A 20,493-nucleotide genomic window follows, 5' to 3' on the forward strand; every position below is an offset into this window, starting at 1 on the left:
AACCCCTGCTCGACAGGATCATCTGGCAATTGCGGTTGTGATTAATTCGTCCGGAGTCCAGACCATTCAATTGGAAATATAGTCTTGACCATAGATTGCAGGGGCAATCAGCCATTTTTGCTTGCCAAAATTTCCGGTGAGGTCACCGTTGGATATTCGACATAAAGATCTTGAAAAGGGCTTGTCAGGAATCTAAGACAAGGATTAGAGAATAAATGATCCGCCCCGCTTAAGAAGGTATTTCATAACATTCCACAGAGGAAAAAACCAAATTCATGGAACTGTGCTAACATCTACAGAAAGAGCGAGAGACGTAAAGGGGTCTAATGGTTAAACGGAGTCAACTATGTCTATTCTAGAGGGTTAAAAAAATTGGGAAAGATTTCTTTGGCTCTGAAGACAGGTCTGAGCCTCATTCCTGGGTGCCAGGCGTGCATTTTCAAGATTTTTTTCTATCTCAATCCTTTTTACAATAAAAGCAAAGGAGCCTTCAAGAACCTGAACAGGGAGCCTGTGCAGGGACAAGTCCGAAGCTAAAGCACAGAAGGACTCAGGCTTGCTAGAGAGGTTAAGAACAAGACAAAGCTTTTTTGGATTTATCCGCAGCAAAAGAAGAGAAGGAAGGGTAGGACACTGCATGCAGAAGATGCAAAATGCTAAAAGGGGACAGAGAAAAGCAGAATACGCAACACCTTTTTGCCTCAGTCCTTCTCAGAAAAGCAAAGGAGCTCAACCTGAGGATAATGGAGCAGAGGACAGAATGGGAATTTCAGCACAAAATAAGTAAGAGATCGTATAAACCTGGTGATCTCAAATGAAGTTAAGTCTCCAGGACCAGATGGAACTACATCCAAGGGTATTAAAAGAACTGGTCAAATGTATTGCTCAAGGGAAGTAATAGTGCCACTCTATTCGCTGCTTGGTCAGGCACCACCTGGATACTGTGTCCAGTTCTGGCGCCACACATCCAGGACGTTGAGAAACTGCAGCGTGGTCCAAAGAAGGGCGCTAACATGCTGAAGGGTCTGAAACCATAAAGCCCTATGAGGAGAGACTAGGGAGCTGGGGATGTGAGCCTGGAGAAAGAAGGTAAGAGGTGAATATGATAGCCCTGGTTTAAATATTTGAATGGATGTCATATTGAGGAGGGAGCAAGCTTGTTTTCTGCTGCGTCCAGAGAACAGGACCAGGAACAATAGATTCAAGCTACAGAAAAAGGAGTCCAGCTCAACAGTAGGGGAACTTCCTGAAAGTAAGGCTGTCCGACAGGGAACAGACCCCTTCCGCGAGTGTAGCGGGAGTCTCCTTCCTTAGAGGTCTTAGAGGATTGAGATTTCCTGCATGCAGAAGGGGTTGTGACTGGAGGCCCTTGGTCTCTTCCAACTCTACTAACGATTCTATGATCTATGAATCTAGTTTTGTCTTGCAAAAATAACTTGCTTCCCTCCACAATGTATGGTCTATATCATCCTATTGGACGGGCCTTTCCTTCCTTCCTGCAGAGGCTTTAAAAGTCTAGCCTGACAAGAAGGGACAAGGGACAAGTAAAGTCGCAGGCTTTCATGGCCGCATCCATCGTTTTTTGTGGGTTTTTCGCGGCTATTTGGCCCATGTTCTAGCAGAGTTTCTTCCTCGACGTTTCGTCGCCAGCACTCTGGCTGGCATCTTCAGAGATGCCAGCCACAGATCTTCTCTGAAGATGCCAGCCCACAGATGCTGAGCGACGTCAGAAAGAAACTCTGCTAGAACATGGCTCTAGCCCAAAAACCCCACAAAATCTATGGACAAGGGGCAATTTGGATACTTTTTATGCCGTTGGAGATTACTCCCCATTGATGGATCAGAACCGGACGGCAGAAACCTACTGTCAGTTTTGCAGAGCAAGGCAAAGGTAAACCTGTGTGACTTCGCTGAAGCCGGTTGGACCATTCACTGGAATGACTACAGCTGTCCCTCCTTACCACGGCGATATTTATCCACTATATGAGGGACACTATTTTTGCTATGCCATGTTAACAGGGGGGGTAGCACCAGAGTATTATTGTATATTGGATGTCATTTGGTCAGAGTCATCGTTGATCCCTAAGTCCATGATGTTGAGAGATCAGTTCACTGTGTCCTTTTTGTCTCATTCATGATGAGATCCCGGTAGTTGATGGGGAAATTGCCCATCTTAGGACACTATTGTGATTGGAATTAGCAAACAAACTTTGAAAGCGTGATAATAAACTTGATGATACCCCCTCGTATTAGTGGAACTTGAGCATCCAAGGATATTTTTATCCACGGGGGTCCTGGAACCAACCCCCAGTGGATAACAAGGGAGAACTATACACAGTTGGATGCTTCAGACAACTGGTTCCCTATTGTTCCTGGAGGTGGGGCAGGTTCACATGTTACAGGGGAAGCTGGATAACCTTCCAAATGCCAACAATCAGCTTCAAAAGTCCAATCTCGCACGCGGTCGTACGATCAGTCAACTCTGACAAGGAGCTCTGTCCAGGTATGAACCAGACTTCCAAAAGAGAAGATTAATGAGCTACACGTCTCAGAGCGATCCCCAGGAAGATCTCCACCCCATCTCCTGAGTCTGAACTCAGCCCCTCCGTGATGACAACAACCATGATCTTCAGAGCATGGCCGTCTTGCCAATAGGAGAGCCACAGAAGAAAGGCAGGTGTCCTCACCAACTGGGTTCCTGAACATCCTATTCAAGTGCATCCACTCCCTTACACCTAAGAAAAGACCAATGCTGTCCTCTTGTGTTCTGCACTGGAAAGGCTATCCAGACTCCTCAAACACTTCAGTGACTTGGGAGACAACTTTTGAGGAGTACGAATGGGTCAGAATTCAGGATGTCTTTGGATGTTGCTGGAGTGAGAGAGGCCATCACGGTTTGGTTAGGAAAACAACTTTTGTTAGCTTGGAGGAGCACCCTAATTTGCTTCGCACACCCCACTTTGCAGGCATTTCCATTACCCCAAATCCAACAGCCGCTGCCCTCCATATTTTTTATGTCTGGTTTGGGCACGATAGGACTCTTTCACAAGGCGGCAGATGCCTGTTACTTCCCAAAGTGTTGGATGGACATGCAAAGCAAAGGAGTGCAAATCCATGTTTTGTCCTGGTTTCATCCCAAATGAAAGATGTACTTCTGAGGAGTCATCAAGATGCAAAGGGAGTTTTGTGAAAAAGTTGCAGTTTAAGCTTTCATAAGCCTTGCTTGGCTTTCCTAAAATGCAAAGAATGAAGTGTCAAATAAATTGACAGCTTTCAAAACGGATTTAGCCCCTGCGCCTTTCAATCTTCCCTCCCTTCCTCCTCTCACACTCTTCAATCAAAAAGCACCAAAACACCCACACCCCCCCACCAACCACCCCCACCGACCACCCCCCCACACCACCCCCACCACACACCCCCCCACACAACAACCCCCCCACCCCCAAACCCCCACCCCACCTCCCCCCCCCCCCACAACAACCCAAACCCACCACCCACCACCCCACCGTGCCCCCCCACCCACCCCCCCTGTGGTTTGGTGGTTTTTGGTTGGGGGGGGGGGGTGTTGGGTTAGGTGGGTTTGGGGTGGGTGGTGGGGGGTTGTTGTGGTGTGGTAAACAGTTGAGGGGGGTGTTGGGGGGTGTTTGGGGGTGGGTCGTTGTTGGGGGGTGAGGGTTGGTGGGGTGTGTGATGGGGGTGTTGTTGGGGGTTGTGGGATGGGGGTGGGGGGTTGTGTGGGGTGGTTGGTTTTGGCCACACACCAAACCAACCACCAAAAAACCCCAACACCCCAACACAAAAACCCAAACAAAAACCCCCAAAACGCACAACAACCAAAACCAAAAACACCACAAGCCAAAAACAAACCAAAACACCCAAAAAAACCACCCAAAACACAAACACCACCAACAACACAACCACGAACCCCAACCACACAAACCCAAAACAACAAAAACAACCACAAAAAACCCAAAAACGAAAACCCCCCAACCCAAAACACCACACGAAACCAAAAACCACCCAACCAACAAACCCAAACCACACAAAAACGACACACCAAACAACCAGCACAAAACACCACAAACACCAAGAAACACCCCACCACACACAACCCCAAAACAACACCAACCCAAAAACCCCCACCCACCAAACACCCACCAACAAACACAAAAACAACCCCCCAACACACCCCCACAACACACAACCAAAACCCCAACCCCCCACAAAAAAAAATCAACCACTGCGGCAAACCCAAACACAACACACACAACCCATCAAACAACCCACCCACCCACCAACAAACAACACCAAAGCCAACCAGACAAACACAACCAACACAAAACACACCAAACCCCCACCACCACAAACAAAAAACACCACCCAACCCAAAAACCCACCCAAAACCACCAACAAACCACCCCCCCCCCCACAAACACAAAACAACAAACCCCCCACCCCCCAACCACCCACCCTCCAACAAAAAAAAAAAAAAAAAAAAAAAAAAAAAAAAAAAAAAAAAAAAAAAAAAAAAAAAAAAAAAAAAAAAAAAAAAAAAATTTTGTCCAACCACCCCCCACAACAACAAACCACCACACCCCCCACCACCAAACCCCCACCACACCAAACCCACCCAAAAAAAACCAAACCCACCCAGACCCACACGAGACCCCCAAAACACCACACACCACACCCCACAACATCAACAACCACAAACACCCCACCACCACCCCAAACCAACACACACCCCACCCCCCCCACACCCCCCCACAAAGAACACACCCCACCCCCACCCACCCCCAAACCCACACACCAAAACAAATAACCCACAACAGCCACCCCCCAATCACCCAACCACCCAAAAAACACCAACCCAAACCAACCCCCACACAACCCACACGAAACCCCACCCCCCCCACATGTGGTTGTTGGTTTTTTGTTGGTTTGGTGGTGGGGTGTTGACCCCCACACAGCCACCACCCCCCGCCCACCATACCAAAAAAACTCCCCCACCACAAAATCCACACCCCCACCAACACAGCCCCCACACCCAAACACCCACCCAAAAACAAAACCAACCACCAACAACTCCCACCCACCCAAAAACCCACACCTTCTCTCCGTCTTCCTCGCTTCCAACTCTTCAATCAAAAAAGCAAGCAGTTCTTGTCTTCAGAGTTTCCTCCTCCTCTCTTCGGCAATGACATCTTCCTCCGCTGTCTTGGGCGATATCTCAATTTCATCCTCCTCTGGATCGGAGAGCTCAATACATCTGCTCCTCCTCGGTATCGAATCTCAAGTACATCTTGGTCTTTTCCTCGTATCGGAGATCCTCAAAAAAAAAAAATCGCTTCATCCTCCTCTGTTATCGAGATCTCGATCAGCGTCCGTCATCCAGATCTCGATGAGTCTCATCTTCCAAAATAAGGAATAGGTTCCTCCGCCACCTCCTACTCCTCAGATATCCAAATCGATCGCTTCCCTCCTCCATCCTCCCATTCGAGTCACGATGGGCTCGATCGCTCTCTAGGTGTAACGTGGTCTACAGCTGCAGCCTGGAAGTCTTTCAGCTGTGAACCAAGAAAAGTGGGTCAGCGTAGAGTCCTCAGCAAAATCAGGGGTGTGACAAAATCAGGGATCTGTACCACGGAAAGAAAGGAGGAATTGGGCATAGCCTTGCCTTGTTTGTTTGCCTTCGGAATGAATGAACAATGTTATTTTATTATGGCACATGCCAGCCCAAAATTAGGCAAGCAATACAAAACATGTAACAAACATCGGTTACTCATAGCACAAAGGCATAAATTTGTTTGCAGATGACCTGTCTCCTTCCTGCAGATGCATGGATGAGCCCTAAGGTCCCTTTCTGGGCAACCCTTTGTCACTCCCATGCATCGTGGAAGGAGACAGTCCTAAAATAGCTGATGCTACAAAACTCTTTGGAAAAGCACAAGCCTGTCCAGCACTCTCTTGGCTTCTCCACTCCACTGGGTTTCCCGGCAACAACGTGACCTCTTCTCGCTGCTGGGTTCGCCATCTGCGAACCTTCCGTCTCGTTGTATGTTTTGGCGCTTTGGCCTCTTGGCAGATGTGTGGCCTCTGCCTGAGCTCAGTGAGCCAGATGGGCTTTCCCAGGCTTCTCTCTTCATTTCAGGGCCTGGTATCAATCAGGGCCTGTGCCTGGAAAGTTAAGAAGGACAGCTAAATGGCTCAGAAGGTACTTCGCTAGCTTCCCCAGTATTATTTTCCATGGCATAAGAGAAATACCTGAGCTACATGGAATTGCATAGTCCTAAAATGTTGTTGTGCGTACCTTTAATTCACGGTGGCCAAAGGCAAACTATCCATTCTTTGGCAAGATTTATTCAGAGGAGGTTGCATTGCCTTCCTCGAAGCTGAGAGAGCATGATTTGCCCATGGTCACCCACGAGTTTCCCATGGCTAAATGCACTTTGAATCCTCATCCCCTCATCCTAGTCCAACACTCAAACCACCTACTATATTGCGCTCCTGTTCTTGCAATGCAATCTCAGATTCTGAAAAGAGGACAGGTTAGCAGGTTGGATGGAAATGGTATTCGGGCCCTGGAAAAGGCCAACAACAACCTCCACAGGGTGGTACGGCCCCCTGCACCTAAACTGTGCACCGCTCTTGCCTTGGAAAACAAATTGAAGGCACCCTCCTGGTAGGTTTTGTCTTGAATTTCTCCCAAATAACATGTCTCTTTGAAAGGTTGAAACCATTGGGTTTTAAGGAGCAACACTGTGAAAAGAGGCCCTAAAAGAGGTATAGATAATTTCTATATGGGGTTGGAGAAAGTGGAAGGAGATAAGTTTTCTCCTTCCTCTCTATTACTTTGATCTTGGGGTCATTCAGAGGAGCTAGGAAGTTCTAGGACGAGGAAAAAGAAACAAAAAATTGCATTGCATTTAAGGTACACTGTAGCAGCTCTGATCTTGTTATTGGGGCATTGATTTCCATGTTGTGTGGGGCTTGTCCATGGCTGGATCCTAGTTCACAGATAGGTTCATTCCCACTGGCCTATAACGCGGGTTGGATCGAATATGGGTGCACATCGTTCCATTTGAGCACGAATTCGACCTGCATTGCTCCGAAATCGTTCCAGATGGAGATTCGAGTTCTGCCTGAGCGCCCTGAGGGCAGATGGGTTTGCGTACATGCCTGCATGATCCCCCCCCCCCACAGACAGCCCAGGGAGCAATGGGGGAGGCAAAGGTGACTGGGTCATTAGAGGCTCCTCTTCGCTCTTTCCCAGAGGAACTAAATGGAAGCACACAGCATGGCTTTGCGTACAAATGTCCTGCAGGGACTCACTCCCCCCAAACAGCCCAGGGAAGAATGGGCGGAGCAAAGGGATCTGGGGTGATTAGAGGCCTTCCTCTTCTCTCTTTCCTAGAGGAACTATGGGGACGACAACACGATGGGCTTTGAAGTACATGCCTGCTATCACCCCCACCCCCCCCCCCCCCGACACCGCCCGCAGCAATTGGGGGAGGCAAAGGGAATTTGGGGTCATTAGCGAACAGTGCCGACCAAAGCCAGAGCAAATTCACCACACCCCACTAACATGGGAGTCACCCAGCTACTGCTCTCTGATCGACTTCCTGCAAGCCCTGTCCTCCAGTTTACCCGCTTCCCGACCGCTTAACAGTTGGAGATGAGCCAAATGCCACGAAGCATCCTGGTCATAAATACTGTTTGAATACACCTGAAGTTCTGACCATGCCACACACTACCATGTCAGGATGCACAGGGAAGCCAATATCAAATCCACACAACCACTTGACAATTTCACCGGGAAAAAGAACCCTTCAAGTGATCAAAATTTGGCTACCAGTCCTGAGGAATACCAAAAGAAGACTCAGCAAATGCCAAATGGAAACCAGTCAGAGTCAGGGGCTGTTCCCAGCACAGATATTGATCACCAATTTATCAGACATTAACTCTTCCTTTGCATTAGCCAACCAATCAACACAGAACAAAGGCACATGTAAATCCTCACCCCTCCCGCATCCCCAGGCTCACACAGGATAGAAGACCCCAATTTTTCCAGGCAAAGCATTCTACTCGAAGATCCAGCCACAGATGCTGGCGAACACATCAGGAAAGAAACCTTTCTGGAACATTGCCCGCATAGCCCCGAAAAACCACGAAAAAACTCATGAATGTCGGCCATGGAAACCTTGGGAACTTCTTCCTTTGGAGAGGGTTTGAGAACTGAGTCCATTGAAAAAAACAATGCCATCCGTTTCTTGGTACCAGCCATGTTTTCTTTGTCAAAAAATGCTTACCGTATATACTTGAAACTATATGTCGACCTCATTGATAAAAGTCCAAGGGCACGTGCACGTTTTGGGGCCAAAATTATGGATTTGGCTATGATCATTTGCTAGGATAAGTCAAGGGTAAAACCTAGGGGCATACAGCAAAGGATCTAAAGGATGAAGCAAGGGAAAACAATGTCAAAGAACTGATAAAATTCCATCAGACATAACTCTTTGCGCTTACTCTTAAGACTGAATGGATGAGAGAGGAGAGGGAGTCAGTGCTTCACGTATTATACTCTTGCTTTTCACCAGGGGATGGTTCCTCCTTTTAAATAAGAGTTAAGATACAGTACTTAAACTGACCCCTGGATAAGTTGACTCAGATTTTTGGGATCAAATTTTTGGCCTACATTTCTAGACTTATACATGAGTATATACAGTATGTTCATTCTACATTTTGTATTCTACACCACCTTGAGACCCACTCCTGGGAGAAACGAAACTGAAGAAATAAGACAACCATACACTTGAACCCAACTAATGAAGGTCTGCTTAAGAAGGATGCTTTCAGGTGAGCTCTAGCAGTCCACCTGGTTTAAAGCGATGCCTTCCCAAAGCAGAAGTAGCTAGCATTTAAATAAAGAAAGGACTGGATGCACTTACTGTAAAGAAAAAACAGCCAGAGAAAGCAAGAGAGCTCTCCAAACAACCAATGGCACCAGAACCAACCAAAGGGTATGGCTCTGGGCAGTTGAAGTCTCCAGCCTCCACCACCTCCAGACTTCAACTGATGCAGCTTCCAAGGATCAGTTGGCCAAGATTCTCCAGGATCTCCAAGGAAACAAAACAAACATTCTGTTTTGTCCCATCTGAGCACTTTCCCACCAGGTCCAAATAGATGGGTTACCATTGCTTTCAATGGGATAGTTTCAATGGCCTTTTAAAATTTCGTAGTTTTTAGCTGATTCTTTTGGAGAGCCGCCTTGGGTCCCCCTTGGAATAGAAATGGAATCATTCTTTGCATCAGAAACTGGAAATGCTGCTTCCCACTCCACAAGAAAGGCGCATATCAATGAAATTATGCTCTTGATTAGGATTGGGACAAGTTGGGTCTCCCTTATCCAAAATGCCTGGGACTAGAAGTCTTTTGGGTTTCGGACTCGTTCAGATTTTGAAATGTTTTCCTAAACATAATGAGAAATCTTGGACATAGGGCTCAAGTCTTATCATGGGATTCATGTATGTCCATATACTCCTTCTACACATTGCCTGAAGCTAATTTTATACAGATTTAATTTATTTTATTTATTCATTTATAGGCTGCCTTTCTCCCAGGCTGGGAGCCAAGGAGGCTGATCATTTTGTGTATGAAACCCCTTCTCTTCTTAACCATCTGTTCCCAAAGGCTTTCTGGAATAGAAAGTCTAGGAGGTCTCCAATATCCTTTGCAAGCTGCAGGGAGCCAAAATATACAGAATAATCCCAATGGATTTGTCAAAAGCAAGGGATGAAAACCAGGGTCTGGGAGTCATATTTACACCAGGACCTGACAAGGAGCACCCCTGGAAACGATCCTCTGTGTTTCTCTCTCCCAAACCTGCCCATTGCATAGCCTAGTTGTGTCTTGTGTTTAAAGGTGGGGAAGAAATCATACACATTGGAGAGAGTCCCCCAGAGAATTGCCATCCTCTATCAAAAATGCTAAGGGACTGTCCTGTTGATGTGGAAAATCTGTTTGCAAAGGGATCTTGAAGCACTTTTGAGAGAAGCTGGTAAGAGAACGAAGCTGGGAACATGAACTTTCCTAGACTTCAGGTGACATCGCATCTCAAGAAATAGACTCAAGTCCACAAAAAGGGCTTCTTTTTCCAGTTAGTCTCAAAGGCGCTACAAGATCCCTTTGCACACTGTCTGGAAAATGGCACCCATGTATTTCTTTCTTTATGCATTTTACAACTCGCCTCCAAAAGGCAAGGAAGGTGGCCTGTGTTTAAAGGATTTTCCAATCCTTTTTCCATGAAGAGCTTGAAAAACCCCAGATGTAAAACTCACGTATGCACAACTTTACTTCTGTCCAGCAAAGAGACAGAACTCACAGTAACCACCATTTGCATCTCCCTTTCACTGACCAAGAAATAAAGACGTAAAGTAACACACAGCCAAAACACCACAAGTAGCCAAAAAAAAAAAACACAAGGCAGCAAGCAGATTTGTGAAAATGTCTATCTCACATTTTAATAGAGAAGAATCCAAAGTACAGCTGTTTTACAGTGTAGGAAAATTTAATACATACTCTATAAACAACATATTTACATCAGAAATCACGAGGACACCGGCAGAATGCTGTCACATATATAAATTAATGTTAAGTACTGTTTGTTTAGGTGACAGGACCAGTTGGTCTTTCCCTTTTAAGGTCAAGGTACTTTCAGCTCTGGATAGTGGAGGAAATGTATAGGACAGGACAGGACAGGGCTGCAATGTGGAGGATATCTATGGGTCACTAAATGTTCCCCACCGTCCTCTTCACTCTCAAATCTATCAGTTATACATCCCAAATGGGCACCAATCCAACACTCCTTCCCTACTTCTGACTCACTGCAAATAGTATCTGTCTAGTTTGCTCTTGACTTGAAAAACACACATGAATAAACACCCTTTTATACTGATTTGAATTCATCCAGGGAAATGCGTGGCTATCAATCCAGTTTGAATCCAGATTTTTATAAGTTAGTGTGGTGTAAAGTGAGTGAAATCTGGGCAATATACTGTGCACTGGATCTGGATTATTTTGCTGGTGCGGATTCAGTCTAGTAAGATAGTGTGATCTTTGAATAGTTATAGTTTCTGACATATTAGCTTACTTGCTAATGAGCTTACTTGCTGTTCACCGCTATGATCTTTGGAATAGCGGTACTGTATATAAATAAAACAAATTATTAATTATTATTATTATATGTCAACCATAAAATAACTCTATTCCAGACGCTTTTTGGCAAAATTTGTTCTGGAAGAATTCCTCATTGCTTTCCCCTGAGGATAAGAAGCGGGTTTCAATGGCTTAGCACTTATTCACATCTATTCCCAGGATCCTAGTCCAAACCCTCAAACCGCTTTTACCAGTCTCCTTCTTGCATTTCTTGCATACCCTGCAAAAAAACTGGAACAAACTGTAAAAGAAGAAATTATAGTCCACTCATTTTATTATAGTAAATACAAAATGTTGGTTGCAGTATCACCCATACTAAAAAAAAAAAAAGCCAACCAATTGTTGCAGGACTGATCATTTCAAAAGCTGATAATCTTTAGTATTTTGGACTTAGTATTTATTACAATATTTAACAATTTGGAAATTCACACTGACAGAATGGCTGTTTCCCTTTAAACACAGTTCCAAAAGAATTGCATCAGAACTGTCTGAGGAGGGCCATTAACAGAATGGGGTTCATTTCATTGTATAATAATAATAATAATAATAATAAAGTGATATTTCTGCTTTTCTCGCAAGGAAGCAATGTTTTTTCCTATTCCTGACGCAAAGAACATATCAAAGTGTAGTTTAATAAGGCGTATCACGTGTGACCGTGAGGAATCACAAGTCTATGAATACAGTCTAACCACATTTAGCGATTTTAATATCTGCCGTTGTAAGTAGTATTATTTATAAGACTGAATTTTGCTGTTTTCATGTAATATTACAATGTGAATGTGAGTGTGTCCATTTGTGCATACTTACATTATTAATGTACTTTTATTTTTCTATATTGTTTTTTTGGAGGACAGTTGGCCAAGATTCCCCTATATGCAGGAATTGGACTATGTCCTTCAATTGCTAAATTAAAAATGACTATCACTGAACTCTTACTAAGTATCTTTGTGACAATGTTCCACGTCTCCGGTTGGTCAGATCCCGGGAGAGATGGGATGAATGTCCGGGAAAGGAGATGTTCTGGTCAGCCTGGAGAAGATTGCGGCCCTGTCTCTTCTTCCCCGGAAGCTGAGAGGCGTAACTTGGCCCAAGGCCACCCAGTGGGTTTCCATGGCTCAGCAGGAGCTCGCTGCCTCCAATCACTCCCCGCTGTCTTTTGCGTGTCCTCTTCCCTTCACCACCCTTTCTTCCCTCTCCCACAGTCAGGCTGCGTGTGACATCATGATGATTGACATGAGTGAGCGGCCCAAATGGGGACTAGAATTGGGTGCCAAAACAAACAGTGGTTACTCGGCAGGGGTTAAAAAGCTTCCCTTTTTATGGGAACTGGGCCTTTTGGAAAGGATTCCCTCCTAAGAAACTTTCATCTATTTCCCTTTGTTTGGAGGCCAGAACATATTTGGCATCTTATATGGAACAAACCATGATGTGTCCTACTTTATATAGTTGATGTGATCAAAAATTGGCGAAATGTGGTTCTTGCTTCATACAACAGGGAAATGTTTTTTCTTAATGGCAAAGTAGGTTTAAAGCAGGTTTTCACTCATCTAAAATGTATATCTATGGAATAGTGGTCTGGTAATATTATTTTGGGTTGTTCAAAATTTTTTGTTTGGTGGAGTGTTGCTTTGCTTATTACCAACACTCTCTAACTACTCCTTTTTTCATTAGAAATATCCCCCCCCCCTAAAAAGCATTTAGTTGAAAGTCGATAAGCCATTTCTATGGCAGCATATTCCACGCAGCTCAGTGGGGCTGAACTTCTGGATAAATATGTGCATGATTAACCTGTGGTTTGTGGTATGGAAAATCATTAACTCATAATTAGAGTGGCTCTGTATAAACTTCAGTTATTTTAACAGAGACCTTTCATATTAGAGCAATAATCGAGCGCAGCTGTTTCTGTCACTTGGGTATTATTGTGGGCTCAGAGGCTAATTACATACGGTTTCCCAATAACCACATTGCAGCTGTTTCAAACTGGACTGACAACATCCACAACTTTCTTGGTTACAACTGGAAATATACTTGGCATAGCGGGAGTCTGGCATCTGAGTTTGATTACCTGCTTGCTAGATGATAAGCCTCTATCATTACCTAACCGCATGCTGGACAGAAATTGTGGATACAGATATCCAGATATATATCCTCATGACCACATACTGGTGTTTTGCCATGCCACTGTGGATCTTATGGCAAAGCTGTACAAGCTTAAGTTGGTGTATGTTTCTAATGGTAAGGGTGCTGTGTGTGAGCTTCTGCCTGGTCTCTGTACTTTATCACTGAAGTGTATTTTTGTTTGGATGATTCTGTTTGCATTTGGGGGAGGAGGAGGAGGAAAAGACTGGTGACCTTCTGAAGGACCATGAGATATTGAGAGACTATCAGAGGCTGGCTGGTCCAATATACTCTGGACTGAACGGTTTCTTGATTCCCATAAGCGCCTCTTTTTTCTATTCTATCGAGAGCAAGAGAGGATGAAGAGGGGAAGTTTAGAAGCAAACTTGAAAGCAAGGTTTTCTGGCTACTGACCAAGCTACTGAGGGCAGCCTAGAATGGGGGGTGGTGCTTTCCCTATATTCTCCGCCCCATATTTGTGGGCATGTAAATTTCACTCTAGGTTCTAAAGTGAATTCCAGAGCAACGTCAAATGTACTACATCTCATGCAAGAAGCACTGGGGACAATCTGACCAGGCAGTTTGACTGCCTGCTGGCATGAATGCTCCGGGGTCTACATTCCCTTGGGACACTTGGACTGCATGTTACTAATGATAATCAGATTAGCATTTTCAAATGGCAGTAAAACGTGGGCCCTCTACTTTGCTAGGATTAGAAGGTGTGTAACTGATGCCAAAATATGATCACCGAACTCCCTATTTCGGAGTCACTACTGGCTGTTGCCACAGAGGAAGACAGCTGCTGTCGATATGTCCAGTTTGTGGTCTTTTGTAGAAGCACGTGTCTTGGCTGTGGCACAGGAAGTTCAGATATCAAAACATTTCTCAGAAGGGTTCACCAGTTTATTCCCTGCTTCCAAAGAGCTCCTGCTTTCGGTCGGTGTCAGTATTGTTCTTGTTATCTCCCTATACACTGCAGGCTTTCCAGTCATTTTGCTGGTTCTGGGCCACTTCATGACTGGCAGTAATATGCTGTATCTTAGAGCAGTGGGAAGCTGAGTCATTTCTAGTGCAATAAGATGCATTTTACTTGGAAGGAATAACTATGTCCAATGGGGCTTATAAGTCCACTCTGTAGTAAGTGCATTTAGGAATGCAGACTTCATTAGCCCTTCATAAAAACTTATCTGCCTCAAAACAGTACAGATTCCAGCAGCATGTTTTTCCCTTCCCACCAAATTAACTGCTGATTTGGCAGCTCCAATCTCTGTTAAACCAAGGGGAGCCTTCAGCCTTGCAGGATATATTTATTTTCTGTCCTAAAAATATTTTACAGGGCCATCCACAAGTTTCGAAGTATTGTAAGGATAATGGGGAGCACCAAGTATTCCAAAGAAAATTACATGTTTTTTATTGATGACCGCAAACTTTTAACTGCAGAGATCACAAAAAGCTATGGAATGCTCTCAAATGGGAGTGCCACCACTCTAATTTTCCTGAGCACAACCTGTATTAAGGACAACAGGCTAGAGTATATAGTATCACCACAAAATACTGGAAGTCGTGGATCAAATTTCAAGATTGGAAAGTTTATATGTTACCACCATGGGATTCAAACTCCTAAATCAGATTATGAGAGCTATTCGAAGAGACATTGTGTGCTAGGTGTGTGAGCACAGTGGAAATGGTTTCAAGCAAACTATAAGTATAGGACCACTGCGTGATACATATAAGAAGCAGGAAATGCTGCCATCATTTGCCTGTTTTCTATGTTGCAGCTGCTTTCTTCCTGGTAATTATTTGTTTAAAACAATAAAAAGTTAATGAAGCAAAGAAGCGTAAATCCACCAACATCAATCCCTATTTATAATCAATCCCCCCATTTCTAAAGCCTGATCTGTACATGCAGGTGGAGGAATTAATGGTACAACTAAACTAGTGCAGGGCTGATGTATTGTTGTGCATGGGTGTTCATACTGATCCCTGGTTTCCTCAGAGGGGAAAAAAAGGGAAACATCAAAATAATTTTTCCCTCAAGCTCTAGCTATGGGGTTGGGATGTGGACATGCCACACAAAATAAAACATTGCCCCCCAAATGAATTTCCTTCAGTCTCCAGATTTTCTGGCATTGCATAAGACACTGAAAACTGTTCACCTCTAGAACTTTTGTTGCTCTGTCGTTTCCCTGTATCACTTTTTCCTACTCTCCTTTCCCGGATGCCTAAATCATCTAAAATTCCACCGACATTTTAAATTACTAACAATGCTAGAAATTTGGAGCATTTAGATGGAAAAATTCATCAGGAGAGGCAGAATTCTTCTTGAGGGCTACAGATTCCTTTCCTTGCTTTAGCTGTTCCCTGATCATCCCTGTATGCAGAAAACAAGGGCATGGGAGAGAGATGGAACAAGCCCTTTCTCTCTGGTGTGCTCTGTTTGTATTTGCAGGGATGGTTTCTGGTTTTGCTGTGCATGGAGGGCATTGTCCGAAATGCACCCATCCCTTCCACACACACACCACACACATTGTCACAGTCTTATGCAGAACTTGAGAAAGTTCCCTTTTTTGTGCACTACAGCTTCCCAAAATTTTGGGTTGGTTGTTTTTTAAGATGCCTCCAAAGTTCCTTTTTTGGACCAAGTTCCTCCATAGGTTCTCTCCTCTCTCCTCTCTCTCTCTCTCTCTCTCGGTCCCTCTCGACTACAGCTCCCGAGTTCATTTTCTGGATTATAGTTCCCTCAAAGTCCCGTGTTTGGATTACAGGTCTCCCAAAAGTTCCTTTTTTAAAAAAACTGAACTACAGCTTCCCAGAGTTCCTTTAAAAAGCACATTCTTCCAAAATCTCTTAGACTACAGGGTTTCCAAAGTTCCTTTGTTCAACTACATTGCCCAAAGTTCCTTTAAAAACAACACTACATTTTCCTTCTGGACTCCATTTCCTCCAAATTTTCTTGCACTACGCTCCTCCAAAGTTTCTTCTTTGTTGTCTTTTGGATGACAGCTCCTACAAAGTTCTTTTTTCTGATTAATAGCACCTTGAAAGTCCCTTTATTTTGGATTACAGCTCCCCCCAACCAAAGTTCTTTTTTTCAACTCTGTGGTTGTTTGCGCGCCCCAAGTCATTCCTTATGGCGTTTTCTTGCAAGCTTTGTTCAGAGTAGGTTGCCATTGCTTTTCCCTGAGCTGAGAGCTTGTGTCTTGCCAAGATCACCCGTGGGTTTCATGGCTGAGTTGGGAATCGAAACCTGGGCCCAGAGTTATAATCAACATTCAAACCACCCTCGCATGCTTCGGGAGATTTGAAGAGCTGTAGTTCCAGCCAGCGGGTGTAATGGTTTGAGAATTGGACTAGGACTCTGGAGACCAGGCTCGTTTCCCGGCTTGGCCATCTAAACCCACTGGGTGACCTTGCACAAGTCACCTCTCTCAGCCTCAGTGAATGGCCATGGCAACCCCCTCTGGATGAATGTTGCCAAGAAACCCCAATATAGTGTTCGTCATAAGGGCAAGTCACACTCGTTCTTCCTCAGAGGAGTGGCAATGGCAACCCCTCTGAAGATGGCTTGCAAGAAAATCTCAGGATAGGTTAACCTTAGGTGTTGCCATAGGGCAAGTCACATCCTCCTAGCCTCAGAGGAAGACAAAGGCAAACCCTGCCAAGAAGAACCCAGTGTAGGGGCGGCTTTGGTCGCCCTAAGGGCAAGTCACACCCTCTCGCCCCAGAGGACAGCCATGGCACCCCACCTCAAGACAGTTGCTAAGAAAACCCCTTAGGGTCGCCCTAAGGGCAAGTGACACGCTCTCGCTCAGAGGAAGACAAAGCAACCCTCTCTGGAAGAAACCTGCCAAGAAGAACCCTTTTTCCTGCCGGTCTGTTTCACTCCTTAGACTGCTGCCACACGGTCTTTGTCGCCCTAAGGGCAAGTGACTCTGTCTCAGCCCCAGGGAGGGCCATGGCAAACCCCTCTGAAGAAAGCTTGCCATGAAAACCCAGGATAGGTTAACTTAGGGTCGCCCTAAGGGCAAGTCACCTGTCTCACCCCGAGGATGCGCATGCAGAACCCTCCTGAAAGAAACTTGCCTGAAAAACCCCGAGATAGGTTAACCTAGTGCGCCCTAAGGGCAGTCACACTGTCCAGCCCCCAAGGAGGCCATGGCAACCCCTCTGAAGAAGCTTGCCATGAAAACCCAGGAGGTTAACCATTAGGTCGCCTAAGGGCAAGTCACACTGTCTCACCCCAGAGAGGGCCGGCAAACCCTCTAGAAATCTTCCATGAACCCAGGATAGGTTAACCTAGGGTCGCCCTAAGGCATCACCTGTCTCACCCAGGGATGGGGAGGCAAGCCCCTCTGAAGCAGCCTGCCAAAAAGCTCGGAACGGGTCGCCATCATCATCATCACAACAACAACCAACCACAAGTCCCAAACAGTCCCCATTTCTTGTCCTAAGCGCCGCTTTCCCCAGAGGCGGTCAGGATTCCCCTTCATGCCAGGCTGCCATTGTCACATGACTCGGAGGAAAACGCCCGAGCGTCACGGTGAGCTCTCTCGCTGTCAGAGAAGCAATGCGGCGGCGGCGGGGCTCTCCTTCCTCTTCCTCGCCTTCTTTGCTCGACTCCAGAGCCTCGCTTCGGTGGGCCTCAGCCCCAGTTCCTGAGCCAGGCTTCCAGCGGCGGGGGAGCCGGCACGCCCGGAGCTTCGGCTTCGGCTACAACGCCTCGCGGGGGTCCCGGGTCGGCTGCGCGGTCCTGACGAAGCCTTCCGGAGATACTGGGAGCTGCCTTCTCCTTCCCTTCGGCCAGGAGGCGAGGGGTGGCAGGTGGGTGCCCAGGACTCATGGCATCGTAGGCTCATAGAGCTGGAAGGGACCCCCAAAAGGGCCCTGATCCTCCCCCATTCTGGCCATGCATGAACTCGCGCCCTGTCAAGCACCCCCATTGACAGATGGTTATCCAGCCTCTGCTTAAAGATCTCCAAGGAAGGAGACTCCGCTACACTCCAAGAGTATATATCCCACTATCAAACAACTCTCACTGTCAGGAAGTTCCTCCTAATGTTGAGCTGGAATCTCTTTTCCTGGAGCTTGCATCCATTGTTCCGGGTCTTGTTCTCTGGAGCAGCAGAAAACAAGCTTGCGACCTCCTCAATATGGCCTCCCTTCAAGTATTTAAACAGGGCTGTCATATCCCCTCTTAACCTTCTCTTCTCCAGGCTAAACATCCTCAGCTCCCTATGCCATTTATATCCATCCTGGCAGAGAAGGCATTCTCTGGGGCAGTGCATTTTGTTTATGTATCTGTTAATTAGTTACCCATATAATTTCTTATCTTTTGTCCATTGAGTTCAAGGCAACGTATATGACTTTCCCCCACGTTATCCTCATAACAACCCTCTAAAGTAGATCAGGTTGTTGCTTCAGGGCAACCTGCAGCAGTTCTATCTGTGCAAGGTTCTCCATTGCGCTGTTTTTGGTCCCGAGACGAATGCTCTTGCATTATCCCCATTCAGGGCTGGGCAGAATTCACGCTTATTGGGACATCGTTTGTTTTTCACTAAACTCCAACCAGAAACATTTCCAAAACCAGAGAAGGATGGAATGGCTGTTTTGGATGTTTTCAGAGTTTGGAGCTTATAAAAAGTCACTTTCCCAAACTCTGCAAAAACCTTGACTTATGTGATGCCCTTTTAATGTAGGAGTGGAAATTATGCAGCCCCAGCCCTGTCTAGCAAAGTTTCACAACAACCCTTCAAGAAGTGCTGAAGGTTATAGCTTAGCATTTGGAGGGCTGGATCATTCCTTTTCCTGTTCTATCTTGTCCTTCTCTTTGTCACTGTGTGCCTTCAAGTTCGTTCCCAACTTGTGACCTACGGCGATCATAGGATTTTCTTGGCAAGGTTTATTCAGAGGAGGTTTGCTATTGCGTTCCTCTGAGACAGAGTGTGACTCAGATAGAGTCACCCAGTGGGTTTCCATGGCTGAGCAGGGCTTTGAATCCTGGCTGCCAGAGTCCAGTACTCAAACCACTACACTATGCTGGCTCTTAGCATCCTCCATTCAAATGTTTTGGGTTGCAACTCCCATTGCACTTCCAGGCGGTTGGGGCTTATGGGAGCTGTAGTCCAAAACATCTTGATGGTGTCAGAGCACAAGAAAACACAAGAAAACTAGGAAAACGTATAATCCGGGGCTGGGGAAGTTATGGCTCTCTGATAGTCTTTGGATGCTAGTTCCCACCAGGCTTAGCCCACCTGATCATTGGCTGAGGCTGTCTTTGACTTTATGGGAGTAGAAGGCCAAATTAAAGGTTGCAAATGACTGGGATGGAGCTTGCAGGAAGAAACGTGTAACAGAAGGCAGTTCTCCCGGTCCCCAACTGTTTAGGCTTTTAATGGTCAGACACAGTTCTTTTGAATGGAGGCATTTCATTGGGAGAAATGGAGATTTAAAGCCTGCTATAATTGAAGCCGCTCTGCTTGCAAAGATGCAATGCTTTATCCTTGTTTGTTGCTTGCTTAACTCCTCTTTGTGTCTTGCAGACCAGGGCTGTTCTGAAGTCCCCGATGCCAATCTTCTCATCACTGTCACCGAGCCAAAGTATGATGGGCTAGTCTTCACTGGACCCCGAGAGAACTGTAAGAAAGTTCTCTTTTACCATGCCATATTGCTAGATACGGTTTTCAATTGTTACCACACAAGTGACCAATGTAAGATACAATGTTCAGTTGAAGCAGTGGTGCCAAGAGTTGCTTTTCTGCAAAGCGAGCCAAGGCCAAGTGGGGTACAGTCGTACTGCTGCAGGAAAACTTGTCATCATCAGTGGGGAATGGATGACCCTCCAGAATTATGGAACCACAACTCAATATAAACAATTCCACAACAACATACTATAAACAATACAAAGTTTTATATTGGAGGGACTGTGACCTTTAAAAAGGAGCTGTCTTTCCTAAAGTTAGGAAGGCAGTTCATTCTTCATTGTGCCAGTAAAAGGTGAACTGGAGGAGTGTGGGAAAAGAACATAAAATAACTGTTGGGTTGCATATAACTCCGGGTCACATTTTGCCTGCTCCTTTTTTGTATATTCTAAGGCAGGACAGTAAAAGGAAGGATAGTAAAGAGATGTCAATGTGATTGTGGTGGTTCTAAATACACTACAGC

At 45.6% G+C, this 20,493-nt stretch overlaps 1 protein-coding gene across 5 annotated transcripts in view; it reads left to right on the forward strand.

Annotated features, from left to right (window-relative positions):
- Positions 1–20,493, forward strand: part of PATL2 (PAT1 homolog 2) — a 741,315-nt gene that overhangs the window by 10,397 nt on the left and 710,425 nt on the right. The window lies entirely within an intron of this gene.

Source organism: Sceloporus undulatus, chromosome 6 (genome assembly GCF_019175285.1).
Source record: "Sceloporus undulatus isolate JIND9_A2432 ecotype Alabama chromosome 6, SceUnd_v1.1, whole genome shotgun sequence".
In the NCBI taxonomy this organism is placed as follows: Eukaryota; Metazoa; Chordata; class Lepidosauria; order Squamata; family Phrynosomatidae; genus Sceloporus; species Sceloporus undulatus.